Genomic DNA, 19,884 nt, shown 5'->3' with positions numbered 1-19,884 from the left:
TTCAAATCAACCCGAGGCCTCTTTCAGTTCCTTACTAGCTGCCCCGACCTTGGGCCCTGTAACACAGCCAGAGCCAGCAAACATCAGACAGGCTTTTTTTACTCCATCAAAAGAAATTCTCCTTGAAAAACTGCACAAGGAGTCGCCCCCTTTTTTGAGCAGGTGCCCCTCTCAGGGGCTAGCAAGGGAAGAAATGAAGCAGTTGCTGCTGCTACTAGCATGATCTAAAACTCATTTAACCCCCAGCCTTGCTGCCTTCTCTTATATCAGTGCATTCCCCCACATGGAGTTTCAGATTACTGGGTTCCTCAAAATAGATTCATAAGCGGAAATAGTAACTAAAGAGCTAAACCCCCTCGTTGAAATGGTTTCTATTTTAAGCAGAATGTTAAGAGACTCCTTCCCCATAAACATGCCAGTCTTCAGCTACTGTGATGAAAACAAAAAACCATTTCCTGGAATTTAACTCTTCAGCTCCCCCACGACTGTTACTGGTCTTTAACGTGTATTACTGATTCATTGCCAATAGCACACTGAGGGCTGCAAGATAAGGGGCTGAACTCATTGGACCAACTCAGCTTGCTGTTCTGTCATATGCAACTGGCTCTGATGACAGAATAATTGGTCTCGAGAGGATCACTTCAGTGTCAGAATGATACAGTGGATGGTGTTGGGTATCTTTCAGGGCTCTTAACATTTTATCCTTTCTGCAGCTGGATGCATGAATGAAAAAGGTCATGGGATGGGGAAAATGAGTAATTGCCAGGCTGTTTCTACAGTAAGTTCAAGGTTGCTGTTTTAATCTGCTCTCATACCATCCATGTTTACAAGTTCGCCTGTTGTATAGAGCAGGGATGTGTGGGAGAAAATAGATCAAGATCAACTGGTGTAGCCATGAGTGATGTGCAGTAGACAGCAAGTGTTTCTGGCGCCTCCTTACTTGATGGTAGTGACAACAAAATTTTCCTATCCAAATTGGGAAGCTGAAATGGAGAAAATTCATGAGAAGTGGACTTTAATGTGAAAATACTCTGTGTTCAATTCATTTATGGTACCAACAACAAATTCCTAGGCTCAGAGACACTGTATTCTTTAATTCTAACTGCATGTCTTTTGTCCATGGCTCTAGTAGATCTTGGCGTTATAGAAAAAAAAAAGACAAATTTGATCTGAAAAGCTTGAAGTCTTCCCTCTCCTGAAGTAATGCGCAAATGATGTCATCCACCAGATTTGACAACTGTGTTTTCTTGATTCCTAAAACTGATGTGGGTGATGCTGTGGTCTAAACCACTGAGCCTCTTGGGGTTGCCAGTCAGTGGTTCAAATTCGTGTTATGGGGTGAGCTCCCGTTACTCTGTCCCAGTTTCTACCAGCCTAGTAGTTTGAAAGTATGTCAGTGCAAGTAGATAAATAGGTACCTCTGTGGTGGGAAGGTAAATGGCGTTCCTGTGTGCTCTGGTTTCCGTCACGGTGTTCCGTTGCACCAGAAGTGGTTTAGTCATGCTGGCCACAAGACCCAGAAAACTGTCTGTGGACAAACACCGGCTCTCTTGGCCTAAAAGTGATATGAGTATCGCACCCCATAGTCACCTTTGACTGGACTTAACTGTCCAGGGGTCCTTTTATCTTTACTTTTACCTTTCTTGATTTTTTTTTTTTTAAAGGAACAGACCTGTGTAGTTGATATTCTATAACATGCATGTAAGAAGTATAAAGTTTTAATACTTTAAACATTCAGATTAGGACAGATTTTATGTCACTTTGAGCAACAGGTTGCCGTTACCTCTGTGTGAATGTGCTTTCTTACTACAGTATAGTGCCTTGTAGGCAAGAAGTGTGCTCAGACTAGAGTGCATTGTGAGTGTGAGCTTGTTATGTTTATAGCATATTTGTAGCTCTGGAGTTGTTTTGTGATCTTTTATGACTTATGACATCATTTATGAGCTCATTACTTTGATCTCCAGCTAATTTAGAAGGTTTGCCACTGATCTTTATGACCTTTATTTGTGCAGTAATTCTGATTCCATTTACCATAAAAGGTATGGACATAATCCAAAGGAGGCTGCTGAGGTTGCCTCCAGGTCACATAAGCAAGAGTTTTAGATACCACCATTGCAGATATGTGTAGAGCAGGACTGTGTCCATTACCTGAGCAGAACTGAGCAGTAGAGCATGTCTGTATCAGTTAACTCAGCCTTTAGATGAGGATGTTGAGAAAACAAAATTTAGCATCAGAGGAAGGAGTCTCTGCTCAAGAGGCTATCCCATGCAATTAAGTGCTTGATTTGGCCAGGAAGTGTGTCTGAAGTAGCAATTTAAGTGGACCATGTTGCTGGGCATCTGTAAGCTACCCTCAACACAGCACTCCAACATGAGGTAAAGGTATAGAAGAAGACATTGCAGGGTTGTTGTATACTACTCTCTCAGCAGCCTACAATGGTGGGGATAAACACAGTAGATAACCCTGCAGGGTTGTTGTAAACCCAACTTCTCTCAACTTCAGCCCAACCTGCAATAAATAGGTTCCAATACCTCTGGACAACATGGCAGGGTTCTTGCAAGCCTTCATGTACTATACTGCAGGACCATCATAAACTACTTCTAAGCAGCTTCCAAGTCTATCCAAGCAACAGCCCCTTCCAACCTGCTATTTGAGGACCGTTAACTGTGTTGTCTGGAATTTGGATTGGCAAGATTGTTTTTGTTTTAAATCATACTAAATAAAAACTGAGTTAGAAAAAGTTGGAAACCTCAGGGGGAGGAGGAGTTGGGAACAAGGGTGTCTACCTCCAGCTGCATTAAAATATTGGGTTTCTCCATTGATAGGTGTGGGTGGCTCTCATTTCTGTCCCTTGGGACATAGTTTTTCAGTATGAACCAGGTAGTGACATCCAGGCAATGGTTCTCCCTGCAGTGTGTGTGTGTATGTGTGTGTGTGTGTGTGTGTGTGTATGTGTATGTGTATGTGTGTGTCCTCCTGTTCCACCTTCTAAATTCTATCCTTCCCTCATATTCAGTTGTCAGTTTTCTCTCTCTCAGTGCTTCATACACACCATATATTTAAAGCACATTACTTACCCCAGAGAATCCTGGGAAGTGTAGCTTACTCCTCACAGAGGTACGATTTCCAGTACACTTAACAAACTGCAGTTCCAAGGATTCTTTGGGGGAAGTCATTTGACTCAGCACAAGTTGATATGGGAGTTGGGGGTAGTTATTTCCCCCCAGTATATATATATATTGTGTTCTTGGGGGTTAATGGCAGTTTGCTGATTCCTTACTCTTCTCAATGGGTCATTTTGGATACAGAGGCCTAGGGCTATCTTCAGGGAAGTGAATAAGCCTTGGACCCTGTTCTGTAGGGCACACTGTGGCTGGTACTGGTGGCCATGGCTGGCAGCCCTGTTGCCTCCCTCTCATTTGACAAGGCTCTCTCAAACCACCCCTTCCTAGGGGGAGCCTGGGAGGGAGGATGTGGAAATAGAGGACCTCACCAGCAAAGTTGCTGCTAAAGCAATGAATAGTAGGTGGGAAGGAACTGCCACTGCCACTACCATCAGAAGGACAGTGCAGATAGGAGGATGTGGGAGCAATGGAAGTGGGTACATAGTGTTATTTGCCCCAGCCCTACACCCCCTAGAGACAGGGCTGTATAAGCATGAACATGGCAAGATTCTAACAGGTACTAAACAATTTGATTCACACAGGAAGCTGCCTTATACCTAAGCGGACCATTGGTCCATCTAGCACAGTATTGCCTACACTGACTGGCAGTTGCTCTTCAGGATTTCAGCCTCACCTAGAATGCCAGGGATTGAAGCTGATATCTTCTGAATGCCCGGTTTGGAGCTGAAATTTTCTTCATGCAAAGCCAATGCACAACCACTGAGCTATGATCCTTCCCCAATAGCCTCTGCACTTTTAACCTCTTTAGGATTTACTTTGGGTGGTTGAGAGATTGTAGTTCTACTGTCCAATGATAAAAGATCCCGCATGGAACACTAGATCAGTTTCACGAACAATTCCCATACCCAGTTTGCATATTTCAGCAGAAAGCAAGCAAATTAAAGAGCTAGGCAGAAACAAATTCCCATGATGAGGCTTATTTTTCAAAACCATAACTTGAGATAGGAATCTGCATTCCACTTAATCTTACATCTCAAAATGTGGGTACTTGGTATGTTAGGTTTGTGTATGTCACTTCTCTGCTTTAAATAATATTTTAAGAGGGGTGCTGCAGAATAGTGAAACAAAGCTGTTTTTATCTAATCTTAAAAGAATGCAGAAACATAGACTCCCCCTTCACATTGCACACTGCCCTCTGAAATTAGGAATTGTCTTTCTGTGGGATGTATCAAGTTAACACAATTGGTGGCAACAGTGAGTGATGCACCTAATGTCTATCATTGGCATGGTAATCAACATTTCCATTATGCTGAAACATAAGTTATTTACTGGATAGCTGTTAGTATGTTCCTCCATCTTCCAACAGTTCCTTGTCATGAACCCGTAGTCCTGATCAAGCCTATAATTATAGTTTCTATGTGACCCGTATTTTGCCTAAAGAGGGATGTTCATGTTACCAGTGCAGGGAATTTGCCCCCCCTTTCAACAGCTGTTCACATCAGCAGGGCATCAGTTCATTTCTTTTTGTATACACACCAGGGGTCATAGACGGGGATGTATTTACCCTATGCAAAGGTGTTCACACCTTGGCTAGACATGAATTAGGAAAGGCTTAAGGACTTTAATCAGTGGGAGGCTGGGTTGAGAAACAATACATCAGACAGTAGTATAACACAGTACTTTGTTGTTGTTGTTGTTTAGTCATTTAGTCATGTCCGACTTTTCGTGACCCCATGGACCAGAGCATGCCAGGCACTTCTGTCCTCCACTGCCTCCCACAGTTTGGTCAAACTCATGCTGGTAGCTTCGAGAACACCATCCAACCATCTCGTCCTCTGTCGTCCCCTTCTCCTTGTGCCCTCCATCTTTCCCAACATCAGGGTCTTTTCCAAGGAGTCTTCTCTTCTCATGAGGTGGCCAAAGTACTGAAGCCTCAGCTTCACAGTCTGTCCTTCCAGTGAGCACTCAGGGCTAATTTCCTTAAGAATGGATACATTTGATTTTCTTGCAGTCCATGGGACTCTCAAGAGTCTCCTCCAGCACCATAATTCAAAAGCATCAATTCTTCGGCAGTCAGCCTTCTTTATGGTCCAGCTCTCACTTCCATACATCACTACTGGGAAAACCATAGCTTTTACTATACGGACCTTTGGTGATGTCGGCAAGGTGATGTCTCTACTTTTTAAGATGCTGTCTAGGTTTGTCATTGCTTTTCTCCCAAGAAGCAGGCGACTTTTAATTTCGTGACTGCTGTCACCATCTGCAGTGATCATGGAGCCCAAGCAAGTAAAATCTCTTACTGCCTCCATTTCTTCCCCTTCTATTTGCCAGGAGGTGATGGGACCAGTGGCCATGATCTTCGTTTTTTTTATGTTGAGCTTCAGACCATATTTTGCGCTCTCCTCTTTCACCCTCAATAAAAGGTTCTTTAATTCCTCCTCACTTTCTGCCATCAAGGCTGTGTCATCTGCATATCTGAGGTTGTTGATATTTCTTCTGGCAATCTTAATTCTGGCTTCGGATTCATCTAGCCCCGCCTTTCGCATGATGAATTCTGCAAACACAGTACAGGTGGCATGTATTTTGGATAACATGAACACAGATTATAAATGCATCACTGGGAACAGTGTGTATGTTCAGTATACAGGTTGATTGATTAAATAATAAATAATGTAGATTATTGTAATGTTGGCCACACAGATGCTGGAAACAATGTAGGCCTCCATTCAAAAGTTAGTTCACTTCTTGGTCAGTCAACCTGCTCTATCCTTTCCTAGAGTCTGACATACTTCTGACTCAAAACATCAAGATTTGATAATCTGAGAAGAAAAATTAGGAAAAGCCAAATTCAGTGACTTCCAGTCCAGTGGCTTCATTGCCAACACAGTCAAGAGACAAAGCAATGCCTTGACACAGCCCTTGGCACTTGTTCTCAACACTGTACACAACAGTGACCAATGTGGGTACAAAAACCACATTTCATTTGGTGAATTTATCTCCCTGTGGGCTCTCTCACTCCCAGTTAATTCTTGCATTTCCCCCTTTCCCTGCTATTACAGTGAAATAATGTAAAGTGGCATTCATGAGTAAGCTAAGCTTCCCAGCTAAATGGAATGGGTGTGATTTGGCCAGAATCCTGCATGTGCTTTGCTTTATTTGCTCCTAATGTTTGTTTTTTCATTTTGATTGTACTGATTTTCTATAAATGAGTTTGCAGGGTCCAAAGGGCATAGAATGGAAGAAACAAATCATAAAATAAAGATTAAAGACCCAGCGGCACCATGGGGCATAGGCAGCTGTTGATTGTGAAACATTATGTTTTTGTCACTGCTCTTCCTTCATTGGTGGCAACACAGCTGCTTCTTGCCCCTCCATTGGTGGTGCTGCAACATCCTCCTCTCTATCCAGAACATCATTTAAGATGTAAAGGGTTGCTTTATATACAGCTTGATGTTGGTTGATATCAGGTTGGCTGCACTGCTATGGTCTCCAGAAGACTGCACACACACCCAGCTCCCCCATTAAAAGAAACTAGAGTTGACAAAGCCTCCCCTCATTTGAAAACTGTTGCCTGTCTAGCTCCAGTTCATAGGTGGAGAGAGTCAGGGCTCCTGCTCTGAGGATGCTCCCTAGGGGGACCACATGCAAACAAGGATGAGATTTCAGTATCCCTAATAGACAGATGGTGCTGTCTGCACTGGTTAAAAGTCCCTCTTCTGTGCAACTATCAACCCCTAGCCTGGCTGCAATATTGGGAGCCAGATTGGGAAGTAAAGGACAGAGTGGCAAGGGAAGGGAAGGGAAGGTTCAGCTGCCTTCAGCCATGGGACCTTTTGCTCAGAAATTTAGATTTCCCGTATCTCTCATCTGCATGGTGAATGGTTCAGAAATGCTAGCTTCTTCAGGTGAACATCTCCAGCAAGGGACCTTTTACATCTGTAGTAGATTTTTTAGGAAAAAAATCTAGAAATTTTTTAGAAAATTGGGTGTTAAGCAGGTAGGCATGCTTTGGGGAAAGCAGCCTTGTGGGTCAAATGAAGAAGCCTGACATGTCAAATCTGGCCAACGGACCAGAGCTTCCCCACCTGTAATAGTGAAAGAGCAAATAAGACATGCCTGAAAACTTCCTAATTGCAGTAGAAAGGCTAGAGACATTCTCTGCTTATGGCAGGTTCTAACTGGCTCTATGCATGAATTTCTACCCTGCCATGCATTCAGGTATTCCCAAAAGAGGCAGACCACTCTACCCCACCTTCTTACTATTTTCCATATCAAACCTTTTAGTGCTCCTACTGGTGACTCATATAGTCAGCGGCTTTTATTAGAATGTACCTGAGAGCTTAATCCAGCGGATAGATAGCTGTAGGAGCTGTTTTTCTTGTAGTGATTCACCTAATTGATTTCAATTAGACTAATATGAGTAAAATAACTGGGGAAGTATTTACACACTTAAGACTCCAAGATGCTGGGCTATAGGCTGGCACTTTACTCTCCTCACCTTGCCTCATGGGTGGGTGGACCTGCAAATGTGGTTGTATATGTAGAAAACAAGAATTCCTGCCTGTGCTGAAATGTTGTGCTTAGGGGTTTACTCACATGAAGAAGCTAATATAATATTTCATTGCCCGATAGATATACGAACAACTTACATTGGAGCTCCTCTTGCGACTGGCTCTTTCGCTAGAGATAACCTCTAAATTAATGAAGTGTCTGTAAATGCCAGCAATCACTGCATCTCCCTTTTCCTCCCGACTAGAAGCAACAACAAACACGTAAAAACATTAGCCCAACTGTCATTTATGATAAATGTTCCGAAGATTAGATGTTCCCAGCATATCACCCTAATGTGAGTCTTTACCATACAGTTCCTTGCCCTGTGGCAGTCTTTTCAGACAGGTTCTGGGAGGACAGCTCCCCTTTTCCGGGAGCTAACCATCAGATTAGCTGGGGGGCGTGGCCACTTGCCATTTAAACCGAGGAGTGGCTGGGAGAGTGACCTCCATTTGTCCCCTTTGTCGGATCTGGGCCGGTTCTCCTGTGGGCTTTGGCCTGGGCCTCGCCACGCAGTCATTATGGAGCATTCACCTTCCTCCCTGATGTTCAGAGCCTTTGTTCTTCCAGGGATCATCTCTATAATCCCATCCCTATCCCTTCCATTTCCTGTAGGAATGTGTCTCTCAATTACAGCGCTCACTACACTGTTCTTGGTGCTTTGCCTAGGACAGCAGAGGACAGATCTTGATCTCCTAGGTGGCTGGATGATTTGCAGTAAGAGATTCTGACCCCTAATTATTTAACAATAGGAATGACCAAAACCTGCTAAATTAGGCAAATTATCTTTTTCTGTTATAGCTCATATGAAACAGATGTATATCTGTATATTCAGATCACATAGCTACTACACTACCCTGCCACAGTTATATAGTTGGTGGAGGGGGTTATAAATAGCAAGTTCACAGGGAAAGGGAACAAGCTTTTGAGTTCTCCGGAATGCTTCATCAGGCTAGATGATAAACCAAGCAAATGGGGAGAGAAGGGGGTGGGGGAGTTAGCTGGTGGCAAAGCCATTAGTCTGTATCTTGTCTTTCTTCTTCTTCTTTGATGATCACTCATAGCCGAGCAAGATTGTCTTCCATAAACACGGTTTTAACCATGAGTCCGTAAGTGACTGTGGAGGCCAATTCTGGACCTGCATGTCCTTCCACAGGGGGGACATTTGTTCCTGGGCGGGAGTTGATCACAGTGTGGATTTGCCAAGCGTGCCTTCCTCTACATGCTTCTAGTTACCATCCCAAACATACCAAACAATCCATTGTATATAGTCAGGCCCTATGTTACAGCCGCATCTGTTCCAACTCTACAGACAGAGACTCTCACCTAAGAGATCTACAGCAAACCTTTTAAGAACTAAAATATCCACCTGATGAAGTTAAACAACAGATCAACAGAGCCAGACTGATACCCAGAGAGAACTTGCTGCAAGACAGACCCAAAAAAGGAAATAACAGAACACCACTAGTAATCATATACAGCTCCCAAGTTAAAACAGTTCAACACATCATCAGAGATCTACAACCTTTCCTAGACAATGACAGTTCTCTTTCTCAAGCTCTGGGAGGAAGACCTTTCATTGCCTACAGACAGCCACCCAATCTTAAACAACTCCTCACCCACAATAATACAACAATCAGACTTAACATGGACACTGGTACCAGAGCTTGCAATAAACCCAGATGCCAACTTTGCTGCCACATACACCTGGACAACACCATTACTGGCCCCAACAATATCAAACATACCATCTCAGGACTATTTAATTGCTCATCTTCTAACATTCTGTATTCCAACAAATGCCAACATTGCCCTTCAGCCCTCTATATTGGACAAACAGGCCAAACTCTACGCCAAAGGATAAATGGACAGAAATCTGATATCAGGAATCACAAGACAGAGAAACCAGTAGGAGAACACTTCAGTCTCCCAGGACATTCTATACAAGATCTCAAAGTAGCTGTCTTCTTACAAAAGAATTTCAGAAATAGACTGGAAAGAAAAGTTGCTGAATTGCAACTTATTACCAAACTTAAAACCTTGGAGAGACCTGGTCTGAGTAGAGACATTGGATTCTTTTCTCATTATACATGATAAAGCTATTTTTAGCCATCTCACCCCTTGCGTTTTCCTGTAAGACCAATTGCAGTCATTAACAGTGGTCAACAAGTTTACCACACCTATCAGCCAGTCACCCATTCCCACCACCCTTCTGAGTAATACCCCTCCCCACCCTCTCACTTCTGTTTCAGTGTATCTGAAGAAGTGTGCATGGAAGCTCATACCAGAAACAAACTTAGTTGGTCTCTAAGGTGCTACTTGAAGGATTTATTTTTGTTCCAAATGCATTTGTTGAGGATGGTATTCAATTAAATTTTAATAAGAGTAGACCCATTGAAATTTAGTCATGCTCATGAATTTCAATGGGTCTGCTCTGAGTAAAACTTACATTGATTATCACCCAATGTCTTTTATCATAGTCATTGACAGCCAAACACTATTTCAAAGATAGCAGTACAATATCCAGAGCACAGGTAACATGGGGAAGGTAAACAGAGCATAGGCTATTGCCAGGGGAATATCTGTACAGATGTGGCTTTCTTTAAATACACACACACACACACACACTGAAGAGAAATGTGTGTTCCAGCACTGAAAAGATGCTTAGGCCATCACTTAGCTCAATAAATTTTCCTGTTGCTTATCTCTACCAACTGCTTGAACATTTCTTACAAATTTTATCTCATCTATATAGGAAAGAGAATAAAAAGTGATAAATGTGGTAGATGGTTGCCGGATTTCTAAAGATCAGCTATAGTTCTGGCAGCAAGGATGTATTGAAGACTTGTCTTCTGAGGCCTCAGGTGGTGTGTTAAAGGATTTGACAACCTGCTGTGTGGCATGATCTCCATCATTTTTTGCTTAAGTGCAAGAAATTGAAAAGCAACACCCTCAAGACTGACTCGGCTACTGTTTTCTAAATACAAAAATCCTTACACTGTAGGGTTGCCAACTTCCAGCCAGACACAACCTTCTATGTCCTCCTCATGGCACCTGCTTGCCATGTGACCTCTACCCTCATAAAGTGGAATTAACTGCACCACACAGGGTAGCCTAACTCAAGAGGGAAGCTCTGTTTTTAGTACCATATGCAGCTGCATAGAGTTTGAGGAAGTGGAGAAGTTAAAATAAACAAGCAGTTCAAGATTGTGTGAATAGGACAAAGGAGGGATTAATGACATGCCTGCCAGTGATGTCATAGGCACTATCCAATAGGGTTCTGCAACATTTGCATAACCACTGTCCCCAGCAAGTAACAGGAAGCACAATAGCTGTGTTTTATGGGGCAAACAGCAGTTAATATTTCACTTACAATACCAGAGGCCCAAGTGGCACCCGCAGCATACAGCAGATTCCACGAGATGGTGCTGGTGTTCCAAATGCGACCCCTCCTGGACAGAAGCAGCCTGGTCATAAGTATCTGGTAACCTTCAGATCAGATTGCTGCAACTCTGCTATAGGCGGGACTACCTTTGAAGAATGCTTGGAAGCTGTTGTTACTCCAAAATGGTGTAACTGCTGGGCTACAAATTGGGACCAGGCAATGGAAACTAGCTCCCTGGTTTTAAAACAGCTGCACTGGCTGCCATTCCATTTCTGAACTCAAAGCAATGGGCTTGATGATGAAAGCCCTATAGAGATTGGGAGCTGGGTAACAAAAAGACCACATTGCCCCACATAAGCTTGTCCATGTGTCAGGTTATCTGCTGGCCTGCATTGCACCTTTACATATGTGGGTTGTAACACACATGTCCGACTCACAGGTGGACTCTGTATTCATTTCTACTGTGCAGGTTAAAAGCTTTCTGTGTTGGGACATCTTTGGCTTCTATGTCCCAAGTGCACTAAAAATATACATCCTTAGTGCTGAAGCATTTTAAAAAACAGGAAACAGTCATTTGCAGAGGGTAACTGTCTTAATTTGTTGCAGCAAAAACAGTTATTCTGGCATCTTAAAGACACATTTATTGTAACATGAGTTTTCAAGGTCTGCAGTTCACTTCATCTGATGCACTGTGTGTTTGTTTACATTTTTATGCTGCCTTTCCTCCAAGCAGCTCAAGGTTGGCACACACAGTTCTCGCCTTCCCCATTTTTATCCTCACAACAACCATGTGAAGTTAAGCCAACAGAGCATGACTGGCCCAAGGTAACCTAGTGAGTTCATGGCTGAGTAGGGATTTGAATCTGGGTCTCCCCAGTCCTAGTCCAGTACTCTAGCCACTATACTATACCTGCACTGCCACAGTTATCTAGTCGGTGGAGGGGATTATAAATAGCGAGTTCACAGGGAAAGGGAACAAGCGTAAATGCAACAAAACGGTGTGCAAGCTTTTGAGTTTTCCAGAATGCTTCATCAGGCTAGATGATAAACCAAGCAAATGGGGAGAGAAGGGGGGTGGGGGAATTAGCTGGTGGCAAAGCCATGAGTCTTTATCTTGTAATAGTCTTAAGAGGGGGGAATGTAGCAGACATTCAAATGATGTGCTATAGGTGCTTTGCAGGTCTTTGGCTACACCAAAGCCTTTTGGGAAGGTGGAATACACAACTTTTCCCATCTCTGGAAATGGAAGAAGCTGCTGTTACCCAAATCTCTCTCCAACCTTAGGTGAAACACACAGATTCCTTGGTAGGTAGGAAACAAGAATAAAGACAAACTGCGTATTTTTTTATATTAACAAAGGTGCAAGTTATATTAGGTGGTTTGGTAGGTAAATTTCCATAATTATGTGATTAACAGTGGTCATTCACAAAACAGCTATTGTTGCTAATGCAGATATACTGGGATTAGTAAGCCAATTAACACTGGTGGTGTAACAAAAACCCTTTTACCCTATTCAGTTCACAGATAACAGCAATGAACCTCTTAATGAATTGTAATTGAGCACTTTCGCAGTGCAGTCTCCCTTTGAAGTCCCTTTGTACAGACACTTTAAAGTGAGTAGCAGAATAAGCTGGGAAGTTGAAAACCCTATTAGTCTCTGAATATATTGCCATTTCTGCTGTCAGATCTGTGCCCATTCTTTTAGGTAGAGACTAACCTGTTTGCCCTATGCAGAATGCAAAAGCAATAAATATAGCCTTCAAACGTTAGATGTCCACCACCCAAATATTTGCTTAGGAATAACCGCATTTCACAACAAGAGTTTTTTTCATGACCTTATTGACTCAACTCTGCCATTAATGATTGTGTGAAGCCCAGCTGGAAGTTCACAATAATATTTGATTGATGCCATCAAAAAATAGACCTGCAATCACATGTGCAGGAGTGGTCTACCAGACTGCTTCCTCATAATAATCTAAGCAGCTCTTCATTTGATTGCAATTCACTTCTGTGTCTCAGTTTTGCTTGGTTAGCAGTGGTGATCAGAAAAAATGTCACACTTCAAGCATACATGGTCTCCTTTTGTGTATATATTTAGCTAGAACCTCAGTGCCCTGTGATTTTTTTTTTTTAAAGTACAAGTCTAGAGTAAATGTTCTGCATAGTTAGGAAATCCTCCCTACCTGTGGGGAGACGTAGACCACAGTCCATCTATTTCTACATTGCATTTCTCAAAGTCTATTTGAAAACCCCACGAATGGAATACAATGCTGATAGCCCACCCTCTGCTGCTGGTCCCTGGTATCTTGAGGTAAGAAGTATGCTTCCTTTGAATATTATGGTTCCATCTTTGGCTATTATGAGTAAGAGCCATCAACAACCAACTTCCTGCCCTTGAATTTGTCCTATAAAAGGAAAAAAGCATCATAGGGTTAGGGCACGATTTCCTTTCCGACTCTCTTCTGCTTCCTAACTCTTAAATGGAAATAAGCGACTGAGTGGTTGCAAAAGAGTGAAAATGTATCTTCCAGCATCCAATGAAGCTGAACGTTGGAAGATTCCAGACAAATGAAAATAAGTGCTTCTTGACACAGCACATAGCTAAACTATGGAATTTGCCCCCACATGATGTAGTGAGGATTAGATAAATTCATGGAGGGTAAGGCTATTATTAATGGCTAAGCCAACAAAAGAACTTCAGTGGGAGGTTGCATTGTGAAACTGCTCAATTACAGTTCATCAACTGCTTCACTCAAAAACTGAACTAGGAGAAAGTATTTTTATCACATTACATCTGTTAATTGATTTACCAATGTGACCATTGTTAATTAAGTAATTGTCGCTGTCTGCATTTTCTGTATTACAGTTCCCACTGTTTACAATCCCGCCTCCATCTGTAACTCAGGATAACACTTCATGCATCTGATGGTGTGGACTGTAATCCAGGAAAGCTGATGCCATAATATATTACTTACTCATGAAGATGCAATGAACCTCTTTCTTGTTTTGTTAGGTAAATTGCTACTCTAATCAATTAAAAAAAAAACAGATTAGGAAAAAGTATCCTGACAGCCAGACCTCTTTTGAGTGTTTTGAATGAGACAGCCATCAGAGTCTGAAGAAGGTGAAACATATTTCTCTACAAGAAAAAGGAACGGTGTGTGTGTGTAAGTGAGAGAAAAGTGTAGGGGAAAGAGAGATAAGTTTATCATTTTCAGAAGAGGTGTATAGATGGAGCCAACTTATAGCTGGGAATTTGATATGGAATAGCAGATGTGATGCCTTGCTTCTTTTCTTATTTTAGTGAAAACTCTCTTTGTATATTTGTAAATAAAGGAAATATTACTACCATGTACCAGGTCTCCAGTGGTTTCACTTCCAAAAGAAACCATACTTGGGTAGTACTTCCCCTGGAACTTTTAATTGATTGAGGAAGTTGGGCAATAAACAAAAGAAGTCTCAGGTATTCTCAGGCAGTGGAATGAAAAGATCCCAGCTTTATCACTGGCAGTTCCAGTAGGGGTGGAGGGAGCATAGCTTAGTGGTAGAATGTCTGCTTTGTACACAAAGATCCCAGAATATCCCTGGCATTTCCAGTTAAAAACTGATGGGGAAGACAAATGAGACTCTGGAGCCACTGCCAGCCAGAGTAGGCTGTACTAGGATAAGGGGACAAATAGTCAGATCTAGGATGGTATCTTGTGTCCCTTCTATTGAAATACACAAAATCTGTGCCTGCCATTTCTATGCAAAGATCTAGCATATGCAAGAGAAGCCAGGGACCGTTGACCACAGCAATTTTCTGTTCTCCAAACAGTGGTTACTAGCAACAATGGTTACGCTCTACCTTTACTGGTTGTATGCTTCTGAATACAAGTAGCTGGGAATTGCAGGTGAGAAGAGCACTGTTGTGCCAAGGTCCTGCTTGCAGGTTTCCCATGGCTGGCCCATCTGGTTGGCCACTATGAGAACTGGATTCTGTGCTGGACTGGGTGGATCACTGACCCAGCAGAGCTTTTCTTAAATTCTCCAAATTCTTGGGAGATTATAGGACGATTGATCAGGACTGCGATAGCTATATGGAATTTGGTTGCATGAATGTCATGTTTTTGGTGAGGTACAGTTACGTTAATACACAATTTCCACACATAATACATTTTTGTGCTATCAGTGAAAAGGTACACAAGCTATGCCTTCACCAGCTTGTGAACCTCTACAAAAAATGATTTTTAAAGAATTTTCTCATTGGAAGATGCTTTGCATCTTTGTTCTACAGCTCCAGTGTAGTAACACATTATTAGCAGAGGGACATAGGGGGAACGCTGCCTGCTGGTACATGATTCTCTATGACTTAACTTGACTTGACCCTTTTGTGTATTACTGCCAACTGCATGGTGTTGCAAGCAATATCACGTTTGGGTAAGGATCTACCGTACCAGCCAAAATGTTAATGTTGATACATTATTGTCTAGGAATCCATGTGTTCCGAGCTGTAGAACTGCACTATGTTTGAGAATTGGAGAGTGGGAACTTAAGAGGTTTGAGATTTCATTTCACTCCCCCCCCCCCGCCATAAGTTTCCTCCTGCTGCCAGATGGAGCTCTCTATTGTTATTATTAAGCCAAAGACCCAGGTTGGCCTGTGAAACACCATTAACAAAGCAAAGTATCCAGTTCATGAATGTAGCTTAGTGATGTGAGATGTGCATTCCAAGTCTCATCACAGCTTGGAAAGACACTTGCTTGAAAGACAATACTGCGTTGGAAAGATCATGGTCTGATTCAGTGTGGCCATTTCATAGGTTCATATGAATAGAGAAATCAGATGCTGGATTAGCTGTCTCCTGTTTATTTTAAATGTAATAATTTGTATTAATGGGAAAAGCCATTTGGCCTTAACAGTGGACTGTCAGATATATAGTCTACAAATATTTAGAGAGATTACATAGGGTCAGAGCTGCAAACAGATCTTTCTGAATATAACCTAGCCCCTAGTGGAGGAGCCTGATAAAATAAAAAAGCCCTCAATCTGTTAAGTCATTGTTAGGTCAAAGGAGGGCACTGTAGCCATCCACTTTAACAGATTGGTTGTCTGGGATGGGGGTGGAAGAGGGAGAAATTTCATCACAGAGATGAAGTGATTTCTCAATTGCTGAGGAAAGGAGCAGAGGAACTTTGTGTGTGTGTGTGTGTGTGTGTGTGTGTGTGTGTGTAATGTCACAGAATTCTTTATCACCACACTGTGAAATATAATCCTGACGTTTTGCAAGCCAATAAAAGACAAGATTACCTTACAATTTTAACGTTTGCACTACAAATTATATATCCACTGCAGATTCCAGTGTACAACACAAAATGTAGATTTACATTTCCTGTTGTAGAATTAGGGTTAAGCCATTTGGGGGTGTTGAATAGAGGGAGGGGCAGTTGGTTAGGGTCCCAAAGATTTGCATGTGCAGGCTCACACTCAAGTACACACATCCTTCCACCCCCCATCCCCCCCCACAGAGACATGCACACAGCCACACAACTTTGCAGGCCCATGTGTAGTGGGCTGGGGGCCACTGGGATGCAGAAGTAGCAAAAATGACATGACACCAGTTTGGCATCGAAACGGCCACAATATTATTGATTATAGATGCAATGAGGTTCCCCTTCATAGCTTCATGCAGCTACTCCTTGGGACAAACGCTAGCTCAACCACCTCCCCGAGCTCGGCACTGGCAGGAAATATAGGGACATTATGGGATCAAATCAGAAGCAAGGATGACTTTCATAATTCCAGGACAGTCCCTGGAAAATAGGGACACTTGGAGGCAATGGGAAGGAACCTTTGTAAAACATAGTAATTGCTCAGGCTAGTGCTTTGCACCTCTGCCATTAAAACAAATGGGTTGCTTAGCTTAATCCTGTGCTTGCCTATTTGGAAGTAAATCTCACTGTGTTTAACTTGGGCCTATTTCCAAACAAGCATGCATAGGGTTGCAGTCTTACAAATGCCCAAGCTTGGCTGGACTGGATGTTGCCTATTAGTATTTAAAAGGTTACCTCCCCAGATACAAAAGGTCAAGGAGAGAGTGTGCCCAGATCCAATAGAAACCAGGGTATCTGCAACTTTAATAGCTGTGTAGAAGAAGAAATTTCAGCAGGTGAGAGTTTGTCATGCAGTTATAAGCACAAAAATGTCCATGGAACATTCAATACAACAGTGAAGGTTATATAACAGTAGACTGGTAATTTTAGGTGTCCCACCATCTAAAAGTTCTGTGGCTTGGTTGGTGTGTATTTGGAAGCTTAAACTTTCTGAAACTTACTCATTAGGAGGTGAAACTTTGCCAGGATATTCCCCTGTTTTCCATCTGAGAAATCAAATAAAAAATTATCACACAGTGTTCGTTATTGCTGGACATGCATGCACAGCCATATCATTTGGTTGCCTAGCAACCTGGGGGTGGGGAGAGGACTGGCAAGAGGAAGAAAGAGAAAGAGAAAGCTTAGCAGAAAACACTCTGAGCAGCAGAAGAAAGGCAGTCTGACATTTCATTTAAGGTAGGTTTGGATTGGTTCTGGCACAGCACAGTGCGGTCCAGGTTATTGATGATGGTTCATAAAGGGGAACCTCACCTGTCTTGCAAAATGGCTAAGGTATCATAGCAAAGCTTGCTATGTCAAATCCTGTGAGTTTCAAATCTTTCTTATTTAGAAACAGGGAGGAAAAGGTGAGGGCTTGTTTTTGTGGAAACAAATGGCATTCAGTCTGCAACAACACAATACTTGTGCTGTGGTCTTTGGTCAAGATAGTCTGTAAACATGAGAACTGAGTTGCTTTTGAAATATAATAGCTTCTGTGTAGAGGAGTGAGGGCATATTTTTCATCACCACTATTGTTGAGTTGCAGAAATACTTTGTGATCAGAACATGATCCGCTCAGAGGGTAATAGAATGCCCTTTCTGAAAGCAAGAAATAAAATAGTATTACTCTTAGCAGCAGGAAGACTAATTTTTAATACTATGTTTTGATTGTTGCAAGCCACTCTGGGACCTTGTGGGTAAAAGGTTGGCAATAAATGGTAATAATTATTTTAAAATTATTTTTGACTTACTTGATGTGTATGTAACTAAGTATACCATTATTAGAGCAGCAGGAATAAGAAGAATTATTTTGATAAAATTGGAGGAGTGGTTAGAGTTCATGTTTTTCATGCAAAAGGTTCTGAGCTACGATCAATGGTCTGACATGCTAAAAGCCAATTTTGTGTTTCTGAGTATAAGATACAAACATGTGATTAATTAATTTTCCATTATTTGCTACTCCTCCGTACTTCCTGGCAGAAGTAGGCAGTTGCTGTATTTTCCTCCACTCTCAAAACGCAATAGGTTTTTCTGTCTGCCTCTGAAAAAAGCAAGAAGTTTGGGAATATTAAAAAAACACACAACTGTTGACACATTTTATGACAACAATTTGACTAAGGAAGAACATGCAACTCAAATGTATTTGAGAAAGAAGTTTTAGTTGTTGAGTGGCCAATGTCACTTGAACCAGGCTTTCTGATATTAGATAACTAGTCATTCATTTAGTCCACAGGGACTTTACAGATATTTAGACACTGTTCTAAAATTTTGATTAGCGACTAGGCAGATCCTATTGCACTTTTTGTTTTACAAACAAAGGGAAATGTCAGTCTTTCAAGATCCAACAATTAAATTCTATCTATGTCTTCTTCTTGTTGTTATTCTCTCTAAGCACATCCACCTTGATTTTCTTCCATTGGATTACCAATTTGATTTCAGACAATCGGAGCAGGAAGTTCCAATGGCTATCATAGCTCCTCTCAGTCTCCTGATACCCAGGCTAAACATACCCAATTCCTTCAACTATTCCTCATAAGGCTTGGTTTCCAGACCCTTTATCATTGCCTTCCTCTGCACACCTCGAAACCTCCTAATGACAAGAAAGACTGCTGCCAAAATGATAACCACTTTGGCGGCAAACACCCTTGCTGTCCTGCACGAGGTAGCATTCTGGATGGAGATTTGGCCCCATCACGATCCTCCAAGTTACCTGTTGTCAGACTCTTCCCTCTGCCAACAGGCAAGCTTTCTAAGGACTGAATTTTGTTTAGAAAAGCCCATCATTTTATCATCAACTTCAGCTCTTTGCAAGGTAAGTGCTTGAAGTTGTGTAACTGGTAGCACTTGGTGCCCCTTGTCCGACATCTAAGGTACTTTTTCTTCTCCTCCTTAGATTTCTTAAGTTTAGATTACTTGAAAAGACACCTCTCCCCCCCCCCCGCCCCCATTTCTGTTGTGGTTAATAATGAGAATAATTAAAAATGCCATTTAATTTACAGTAATTCTTAAGTGGCATTCCATTTGCATAACAACTAGAACACACTGGATAAACAGTTGCTAGGTAACTGGAAATTCTTCTTCACTCTTCTCCACTATTCCAAAGGAAGCTCCCACGCCCAGAACCTTTCACATTGTACAAGGTAAATACTTTGTCAGGAGGATATGGGAGGAAATGCCGAGGACTGGGCGTAAGACAACAACCCCTGGCTTCATGTTCCATGAACCAGGGAATGTAGCACATTTTGCTCCAATATGCCATCATCAGTACGCTAAGAAATAATCTTAGCTACAGAGCATAGCTTGCTGAGAACCCACAGTGAATGTAGTTTATTTGCTCTCACTGGTAGTGGAGTGGAGCAGAACAGACCGAAAAAGAGCAATTAACAATAGTGTACCCTGATGCGCAGATAAGGCCAATATGATTGATGCTGGACTTTGGCGCTTCAGGAGACTGGTCTAACTAGTCTCCTT

General features: G+C 42.1%; 1 protein-coding gene and 1 long non-coding RNA gene across 7 annotated transcripts in view; one reads left to right on the top strand and one right to left on the bottom strand.

The window, feature by feature from the left end:
* PLCL2 (phospholipase C like 2) overlaps window positions 1-19,884 on the top strand; it is a 129,559-nt gene that overhangs the window by 18,200 nt on the left and 91,475 nt on the right. Inside the window, exon 1 of one of the 5 annotated variants that reach the window (XM_081883151.1) lies at window positions 17,568-17,610. The exons of the other annotated variants lie outside the window; for them this stretch is intronic. The gene's annotated coding sequence lies outside the window, so the exon portion shown is untranslated. Of the gene's footprint in view, window positions 1-17,567; window positions 17,611-19,884 lie in introns of those variants that run through there. 5 annotated transcript variants of the gene reach the window in all.
* On the bottom strand, window positions 13,135-19,214 carry LOC309353871. Of its 2 annotated transcripts, XR_014162099.1 has the most exons (4): window positions 19,124-19,214; window positions 17,314-17,420; window positions 17,110-17,184; window positions 13,135-13,467 (listed from the first exon to the last, which is right to left on the bottom strand). It is a non-coding gene; the product is annotated as an uncharacterized lncRNA (long non-coding RNA). The 2 variants fall into 2 exon arrangements; XR_014162100.1 differs by lacking the exon at window positions 17,314-17,420.

This window comes from Podarcis melisellensis (genome assembly GCF_964234715.1).
Source record: "Podarcis melisellensis genome assembly, chromosome: 12".
Lineage (NCBI taxonomy): Eukaryota > Metazoa > Chordata > Lepidosauria > Squamata > Lacertidae > Podarcis > Podarcis melisellensis.
Note: the sequence above shows the minus strand (reverse complement) of the source record. Positions and strands in the feature narration are given on the sequence as shown.